At 44.7% G+C, this 8,536-nt stretch overlaps 1 long non-coding RNA gene across 3 annotated transcripts; it reads left to right on the top strand.

The window, feature by feature from the left end:
- Positions 1 to 42: 42 nt before the first annotated feature.
- On the top strand, positions 43 to 6,639 carry LOC147031197 (uncharacterized). Of its 3 annotated transcripts, none has more exons than XR_015056725.1 (3): positions 43 to 323; positions 529 to 690; positions 2,363 to 6,632. It is a non-coding gene; the product is annotated as an uncharacterized LOC147031197 (long non-coding RNA). The 3 variants fall into 3 exon arrangements; XR_015056724.1 differs by having other exon boundaries at positions 45 to 323; positions 5,299 to 6,639; XR_015056723.1 differs by lacking the exon at positions 2,363 to 6,632 and having other exon boundaries at positions 44 to 323; positions 529 to 1,218.
- Positions 6,640 to 8,536: the final 1,897 nt, after the last annotated feature.

An 8,536-nucleotide genomic window follows, 5' to 3' on the forward strand; every position in this document is an offset into this window, starting at 1 on the left:
TTTTGTTTTAACCGATTTCCGTCTTGAGGACCGGAAGTGCGTCACAAAAAGACCTCCGACGAGGGTGAAAGGAGGATGGGGATGAACTCGATGTAAATGGGAAACGACATTCCCTCTTGATAATGTTGTTTGTGGTGCTGCAGTCACCGCTTCTTCTAACACGGCACCACAGCACCTGCACACCCTTGGCTGCCGTGCCTCTGTGGTACTGGTCGGGTGTTCAATCCAAACGGCCATTTTTGTTTGGGAATTGTTGAGGATTAATTATTTCGACATTCTGAATCAACGATGACCGGTGCTGTGGTCGCTGGAGCCCGATGTTGGTGGGTTTTCTTTTGAAAACTAAATCAAGAAATTTCCACAAAGACACTTTCGCCTTTGTTTGTTTGCTTGTTTGTTTATTTGATGTTGCTGTGAAACAATGGGAATGTGCAGGGTGGCCACAATGTCTTGTCACCCCTTGTAAAAATGCTGACATTGCCTCTGTGTGCAGTTTGGGTTCATTCGTTTCCTTTTCCCTCTTTTCAGATTCAGTGAATACCACTGATGACCTTAAACAAGCAGTGAGTCTTCCTTTCAATCGGACCACCCCACGCATGGTCCGGAAAATGGCCCACCCGGAACATGGAGCCAAATGATTGTCTGTGAATGTGATGGAGCAGAAACGGATTCCCTGGACAATTAAGGCCTGTACGTCATATGATGTAACATGTGTCATCAAGTAAAAGATAACTCGGTGTGTGTGTGTGTGTGTGTGTGTGTGTGTGTGTGTGTGTGTGTGTGTGTGTGTGTGTGTGTGTGTGTGTGTGTGTGTGTGTGTGTGTGTGTGTGTGTGTGTGTGTGTGTGTCACCCTCAATGTTGTCAGCGAGTGCAACAAAAGGCAAGGTCGCCATTTTTACAAGGGGTGACAAGACGCTGTGGCCACTCTGCACCATTGTGCAGAGTTGTGCAGGGCCGGTGGTTGTATATATATAAATATATATATATATATTTTTTTTTTGAATGTGTATGTATTTATACAGAGTCAAGGCTCGTGGAAGAGATCGCATTTAGGTTATTCTGAGGTGGTTGCTATGTATGTCCTCCATTTGGTAGTGCAGCAGTAGTAGCAGTAGTAAAATACTGATAGACGAGTGGGGACTCATGGAACATCCATTTCATGTAAAATGTCGTTTCAAGTCAAAAACTACCCCCGCCCCCATGCCCCCATCCCCACACAAATCCAAAACCCAAGTCCTCCCCCTCTGCCTCCCAACCCCAAGTCCTCACCCTCTGCCTCCCAACCCCAAGTCTGCACCCTCTGCCTCCAAACCCCAAGTCCTCACCCTCTGCCTACAAACCCCAAGTCCTCACCCTCTGCCTCCAAACCCCAAGTCCTCACCCTCTGCCTCCAAACCCCAAGTCCTCACCCTCTGCCTACAAACCCCAAGTCCTCACCCTCTGCCTCCAAACCCCAAGTCCTCACCCTCTGCCTCCAAACCCCAAGTCCTCACCCTCTGCCTCACAACCCCATGTCCTCACCCTCTACCTCCAAACCCCAAGTCCTCACCCTCTGCCTCCCAACCCCAAGTCCTCACCCTCTGCCTCCAAACCCCAAGTCCTCACCCTCTGCCTCCCAACCCTTAAGTCCTCACCCTCTGCCTCACAACCCCATGTCCTCACCCTCTGCCTCCAAACCCCAAGTCCTCACCCTCTGCCTCCCAACCCCAAGTCCTCACCCTCTGCCTCCCAACCCCAACTCCTCACCCTCTGCCTCCAAACCCAAAGTCCTCACCCTCTGCCTCCCAACCACAAGTCCTGACCCTCTGCCTCACAACCCCATGTCCTCACACTCTGCCTCCAAACCCCAAGTCCTTACCCTCTCCCTCACAACCCCATGTCCTCACCCTCTTCCTCCAAACCCCAAGTCCTCACCCTCTGCCTCCCAACCCCAAGTCCTCACCCTCTGCCTCCCAACCCCAAGTCCTCACCCTCTGCCTCCCAACCCCAAGTCCTCACCCTCTGCCTGCCAACCCCAAGTCCTCACCCTCTGCCTCCCAACCCCAAGTCCTCACCCTCTGCCTCCCAACCCCAAGTCCTCACCCTCTGCCTCCAAACCCCAAGTCCTCACCCTCTGCCTCCCAACCTCCCAAAGCCTCAACCTTCTCCTCCCAACTCTGTCCAATCTTTGCTCCACCCCCCCCCCTGCCACCCTCTCCAAACCACAACTCTGTCCTACCCTCTTCACGCTTCTCCCGCTCATAAAAGCAAACAGATATTCCCACATCGATCATAACATTCAGTAGTTCTTCATTACCTCATCAAAACAGCAGAATATTTGATGTTTTCCCCTCCCCTATCATGATATCACTGACTTCACAGAAACCGCGATCGAACCAGCCACGGCATGGCTGCCACATGTCATGGCCCATCATGGCCCGTCACGCCTGTCCTGTCCAACTCACAATTCCGCGAGACATGCAGAAACGTCGTGGAATTGCAACTCTCAAAATGACCATGACACCTGAAACCAATGATCTTCCTGATGAAAACATATACACATCGTGATAAGTAAATAACGATGGATGTTTTCCTTCACAATGTCGCGAGATTCCCGGAAGTCCTCAAACGAAGTTCGTTATAATGACCTCGGTTTTATGGTCTCTGGTCGAGATGTTTAAGAAAAAATATTCAGAAATAATAGCAAGGACCTGTTGAACCTCCGCGATAAAAGCCCTGCTTGAGAGAACGCCATGTACTTACAGACAATGGACCGCTGCCTCGATTGCTGAGGCCTATCTTCACAAGGCCCGTAACACCTATTGGCTCAAAATCCTTTTAACTGTCACTTTGATCGGTTTACACCGAAGGGAAAAGTTACAGGGAAGGGCATGGCGATTGTCAATATGACAGCTCCGAATATGTGTTTGGCTTCATGTGGCAGTGAGCACTAACAAGGCAGCCATTTTATTTTTCAGATGAATTACCCAACCAATGGGTGTAACTGAATGTTTACACACAGACAGACAGAGGGACGGATGGAAAAGCATATTATTATTATATAGATTGTTACGGCGGTCCCATCAGCCAAAAGGCCGAGATACCCCGAGCCGGATCAAGGGCCTGTTTGCTCCTACACCAAGTCCAATTTGGGACGTGCCGGTCGTTTCTCCACATGAAGCCACTCAAAATGGCGACTGGAGCAGTTTGTCACGTTTTTGGGTGGAGACGTTTGAAATGGATGCAAATCGCCCACCAAATCTGTCCTTTAGAGCTAAAGTGGCAACAAACCAACCGTGGAACGCAACAGGGCCAAGGGACCAAAGAACCAAAGAACAACAATGCAAAGCAACAACAAGCTGTAGAAAAGAAGCTCAGCTGGATGTGTGAGTGTTTCCTGGATGAAGGCTTTTATGGTCTCTCACGGTGCCCCGCTCCGGGCCGGGAGGTAGTCCTACCCTGTCTGCCCCGCACTGATTGGCAGTTTGGCCGTTAATCAAGGGGAACACCTCCCCTGAGCCTTTCGACTCGCTCTCGAATGTTCAGGGAAAATTTCCGGGGCTCACCCTTCACTCTTTTGCAAAAGACTTGTGGGTGCAGGAGGAAGGTTTGAATTGTTGGGTTTGGGTGAAGGTTTGAGTGTGTGGGTGAAGGTTTGAGTGTGTGGAGTGTGGAGGAAGGTTTGAGCGTGTCGGGCAAGGGGGAAGATTTGAGTGTGCGTTGGTGCAGGTGAAGGCTTGAGTGTGTGAGGTATGGGTAAAGGTTTGAGTGTGTGGGCTGTAGAGAAACGTGTGTGTGTGTGTGTGTGTGTGTGCACGTGTGCATGTGTGTGTGTGGGGGGGGGGGGTGAATGGCAAGGTTTGAGTGTGTGGGATACAGGGGAATGTTTGAGTGTGAGGTGCAGGTGAACGATTGTATGTGTGGAGTGAAGGATTAACCACCTTTCCTTGCACCCCGGAGCCGATCTTTCCTGGTTGGAGAGGAAGGTACGAGGTGGCATCCTCTTCCAGAATAATCCCATCTTGGCGTTGTTAAAAACCTGAAGCAAGGACGGACGCAAGGAGGATCCATCATCACCCACACCGTCCCAAATTTATGCTTTGGCATTAATCCCTTCACGTAGTTAAGGTCCATGAGCTGCGGAGGGTAGTTTGTCATACCATCATGGTCAGCCGATGCTGCTTCCCTGACTAATTTTACATAATGGAGATCACATCCTCTTGAATTTCTCAAACCAGCCCTTGCTGATGCGGAAGGTGTGGGTAGCCATTGTTGAATCCCTTCGGATTGGTTACCACATTTCAGGAAGCACCTCTTTGGATCCAATTTGACTGCGATGCTGGAACAGCAAAGAACCACGACCATTACAACGGCAATTATTCAGTTAAAACACTAGTGAGGTGATGTGGGTTGAGAATGTGTTTGAGGATGAAGCATTAGTACGGTGGTTCTCGAGTCCAAGTGTCAGAAAAATGGCGGTTTGAGTATGGGTGTCAGGAAGTGAGGGTTTGGGAATGAGGTTCAAATCCAAAATTGGTAAATGAAGGTTTTGGACTGGGATTTGAAGGATAATGAAGGTTTGGGAATGAGTTTTAAGGGATAATGAAGGTTTGGGAATGAGGTTTGAAGAAAAATGAAGGTTTGGGAATGAGGAAGAGAACAATGGGGAAGGTTCTATCTCCAATCATTGATCCTGTAATGGCAGCCCACAGATGCCTCATTTTCACCTCGAGCCAACCTAGTTAACAACTGGATCTTTTCGCCCAACCTTTCCCTGCCTTTTGGCACATGAAATCCCGCGAAAACAAAATCAGAACATAATAGGTTGCCGATGATTGGTCGAAACCTGTGATATTGGAATCCATGATATTCGAGTGTTTACTGTATATCAAAGTGTTTTATATTCTTGTGGCTTTCATCACCATCGTGAATGTTAATAAATAGTATGTCGGGATTTGTTTCTTGTCTTTAAATTTCTTTGTTGAGCAGAGATGAAATGATAAACCTCTTAACGCTCTGGTCTGTGCTCCTCCTGAGCCGCAAATGATTATGAGATTGTTGGAAATTATTTTTCTGTTTATTACACTGGTCAACAACAAATTTGTTACCGAGTTAAATGTATGTGTCTGAGACTAATTCAACTACTGTATGCCGATTTTCAATCCGACATCAGAATTAACCCAACATGTAAGGATTTTTAGTTGCAATAAAACTTGGAAATCCAATGTCAAGTATTTTGAGTGTTCTTTTTAATGCTGTGTATACTTCAATATTATCATAATATCATAATATAATGTTTTAATATTATTATATTTCAGATTGATATGAATAGACAAACGTGTCTGAGCAGTGCAGACTGCTTTTGCAACATATGTTGCAAGTATATGCCTCGTAACCAACGGAAAAAACAACCAATCATCTCGTCACATACAAGGCCTACTTCAGTTGCAAGGTGGCAACAAAGACAAGACATGGGCACCACACATAGGTTGCACTGTTTGTACCTCCAAACTGACACAATGGTTAATGGGAAACAAACGTCAATGCCATTCACCATCCCAATGGTGGGGCAGGAGCCAAATAAAACTCTGAATTACTGTTATTTCTGCATTGGTAAAGTGGCTGGTTTCACCAAGAAATACAAAAACATGATAACTTATCTGAATTGTGAATCAGCACAAAAATCTGTGCCACATGATGAGGACAATCCATTACCTGTTCCACCAACTGCTGCTGACATTGAAAATGATGATGGAAGTGTTGATACTGATGACACTTGGCTTTACGAACCAGTAAAGTTGTAGTCAGTGAAACAACCTTATCTGATCAACCTGGAAGACTTAAATTACCTTGTCAGAAACCTTGAGCTGTATCAGGAAAATGCAGAATTGTTGGGTTCGCATTTGCAAGAGTGGAACTTGTTGGCAAAAGGCACAAAAATTTCTCATTTTCTACCAATATATCAACACAATGGAGGCATGCTGTTAGCAGCGTTTCAACCCCAACATGAGGGGGGGGGGATATTGCTGGTTTCTTCAGAGATAATCCACTGCTCGTCACAAGCGTAAAATCAAGTGTTTAAAGCATTGCTAAACAGTTAATGTGTACTTTGTAGTTTATACAATGTGTTTATGTTGTTCAATATGCTTCAGTTTATGGTTAACAGTCACTGTACATCATAGAATTTATACAATTTGTTTATATTGTGCAATCGTGCAATGTGCTTGATTTTTAAATGAACAATGCCTGAAAAATGTCATTTTTCTGGAATTTAAAATCCTGACATGTTGAGTCAATTCTGATTTCAGGTTTGGAATCAGAATAGTTGAATTAATTAATGAAGGACACATACATTTACCTGAGTAGCATACAGAAATTTTTGTTGTTGTTGTTGTTGTTGTTGTTGTTGTTGTTATCCAGTGTTGTTTGGCAACCATCAAAGTTTTATGTCCATTCAAGGATGTTTATTGCATTTACATCCCTAAATTCATTTGTAATTAACTTTATTTGATCATTTATTTTATCCACTGTTGTTTTGGTTATTTCTTCAAGAAGGTTTACTTGATATTTTTTACATTTGTGATGTTTTCCATTCCAATACAAAGGTTGTGATTTTCTCCATTCCTTGGTCTGGTTATTGCTGAGTTCAATCATTAATAAACTCATAAAAAGGTGTCAGTAGACTGTTAAAATACCCCCAAACCAACTTAGTTTTTTTTTTTCTTAGTGGTTCCACAGGTGGGAAAAGAGAGAATAAATGAGTGGAATTGAGCAGTGATTCTGGATTCAGATAGTTTCACTAGGAGGGAGTTCCTGGTGGACTGCATGGATCCTGCAGATACTTGGGGGTGGGAGACAGAGCATGGAGAGGGCAGAGGGTGCAAGACCAGAAATTAGATGGAAGAAGACAGAGAGACCACCGACCTGTCTGCGATGACGAAGTGATAGGCCTATAGAATCAGCTTCATCATGAGATATTCCAATGATCTTGAAGGCCTTTGTTTCCACAGAGTAAAACTGAGCAATATGTGAGGCATGGGAGCAAACCTAGATGGGAGAACAGTACACCTTCAAGCTGCGGATGAACGCCTTGTAGGTGGATAGGAACACAGGTGCGCCAAGGAACTACTTTGTATAATGGAGAATGCCCAGTCAGCGGCAGGCTTTGGAGGCTAACTTTGAAATGTGGCTTACCCAAGAGAGATCATGGCTGACAGATCGGGACACCCAGGAGTTTGAGTGACTGAACCTCTTTGAGACAGTTATTGATAAATTAGATGGGAGGGTTTGTGGAATGGTACTTTTGGAGTGAGAGAAAGAGAGACAGAGAGACAGAGAGAGAGAGAGAGAGAGAGAGACAGAGACAGAGACAGAGACAGAGAGAGAGAGGACTTGGACTTTTATGTCCTTTTATTACAAAATGTACAAAAAGAAACGAGTGATGCAACATTGTATAGATTCAGTCAAAACGTGAATCAGGAACAGGAGTAACTTAAGATGTTAAATTAATACAATAAGAATAAATTTTCTCCTTCCACTCTGCACAATACTTCAATTTTGCACCATTTGTCAATGAAGTCATTAGTTCGCGAACTCTCTCGATAAAACAGGAATTCCATTTTGAGACTGGCACACACAGAGCCTTTAAAGGCAAGCAGAGCGCTGCAATCCTGTGAATTAACATAAGAAATCATCCTCTTGCAAGTGATGTATATTGCGAGTTTCGCTTCAGCAAGCAGGAAATTAGCAATTTCAATTCGGACATTCTTGTTAGATACCGGTATGCAGAAAATAAAACAATGGAATGAAAAGCAAAAGCCTAATTTTTGGAAAACAAAAGTTTCAAGAGTTTCAACAGTGGGATCAACCTTTGACAACCAACAGAAGCATGGAAAACATCCTCGGATTGATGGCAAAAAGGACATTCATCGGACAAAACAAGGTTCAATCTTTTGAGGAATACGTTTGAAGTCAAGGAATAGTGTGCGAGTCTCCACTGTATGTCTCCGGCACGTTTAGATACAGGTGATGTGTACATGGAAGACCAGGTGGGAGATGATGGAACCCCTGCGGGCAGAAGCTCTTTCCAGTGGGTAGTCAGTGCATTATTGGGGTTGGCAGAGGTAATAACATTGAGACATTGCACATAGATAGCAGTCTTTGTACATGTTTGTAGAGGCTTGTGGAAGGAGTGTTAAAAAAACGAAATCAGGGAAGTCAGGTTGTGTTGTACTTGCACCTTGATCATCATATGATGGAGGCCAAGATAAATTAAAAAGGTTGAAAACTTTAACAATTGAACGTAGAATTAGTCCAATTATTCGTGTTGATTTAACATTGCAAGCTTTCCAATATCTGGTTCGGAGTCTGCCATTCAGAATATGTGTGATTGACAAAGTCTTCCACAAGGAAGAAGCCAGATTCAATGAAGGATTGAATGAGGGACCTGACTTGAAAGTCATGGTGAAAGAGGCTGTTGTAAAAAAACAGGTTCACGCATGATATTACTAAATTTACACGAATCCTTGTTTCATACTGGAAGGAGGCATTGACTGG

This window comes from Eptatretus burgeri, chromosome 3 (assembly GCF_056783735.1).
Source record: "Eptatretus burgeri isolate ZD-2024b chromosome 3, Ebu_testis_v1, whole genome shotgun sequence".
NCBI classification, from domain to species: domain Eukaryota; kingdom Metazoa; phylum Chordata; class Myxini; order Myxiniformes; family Myxinidae; genus Eptatretus; species Eptatretus burgeri.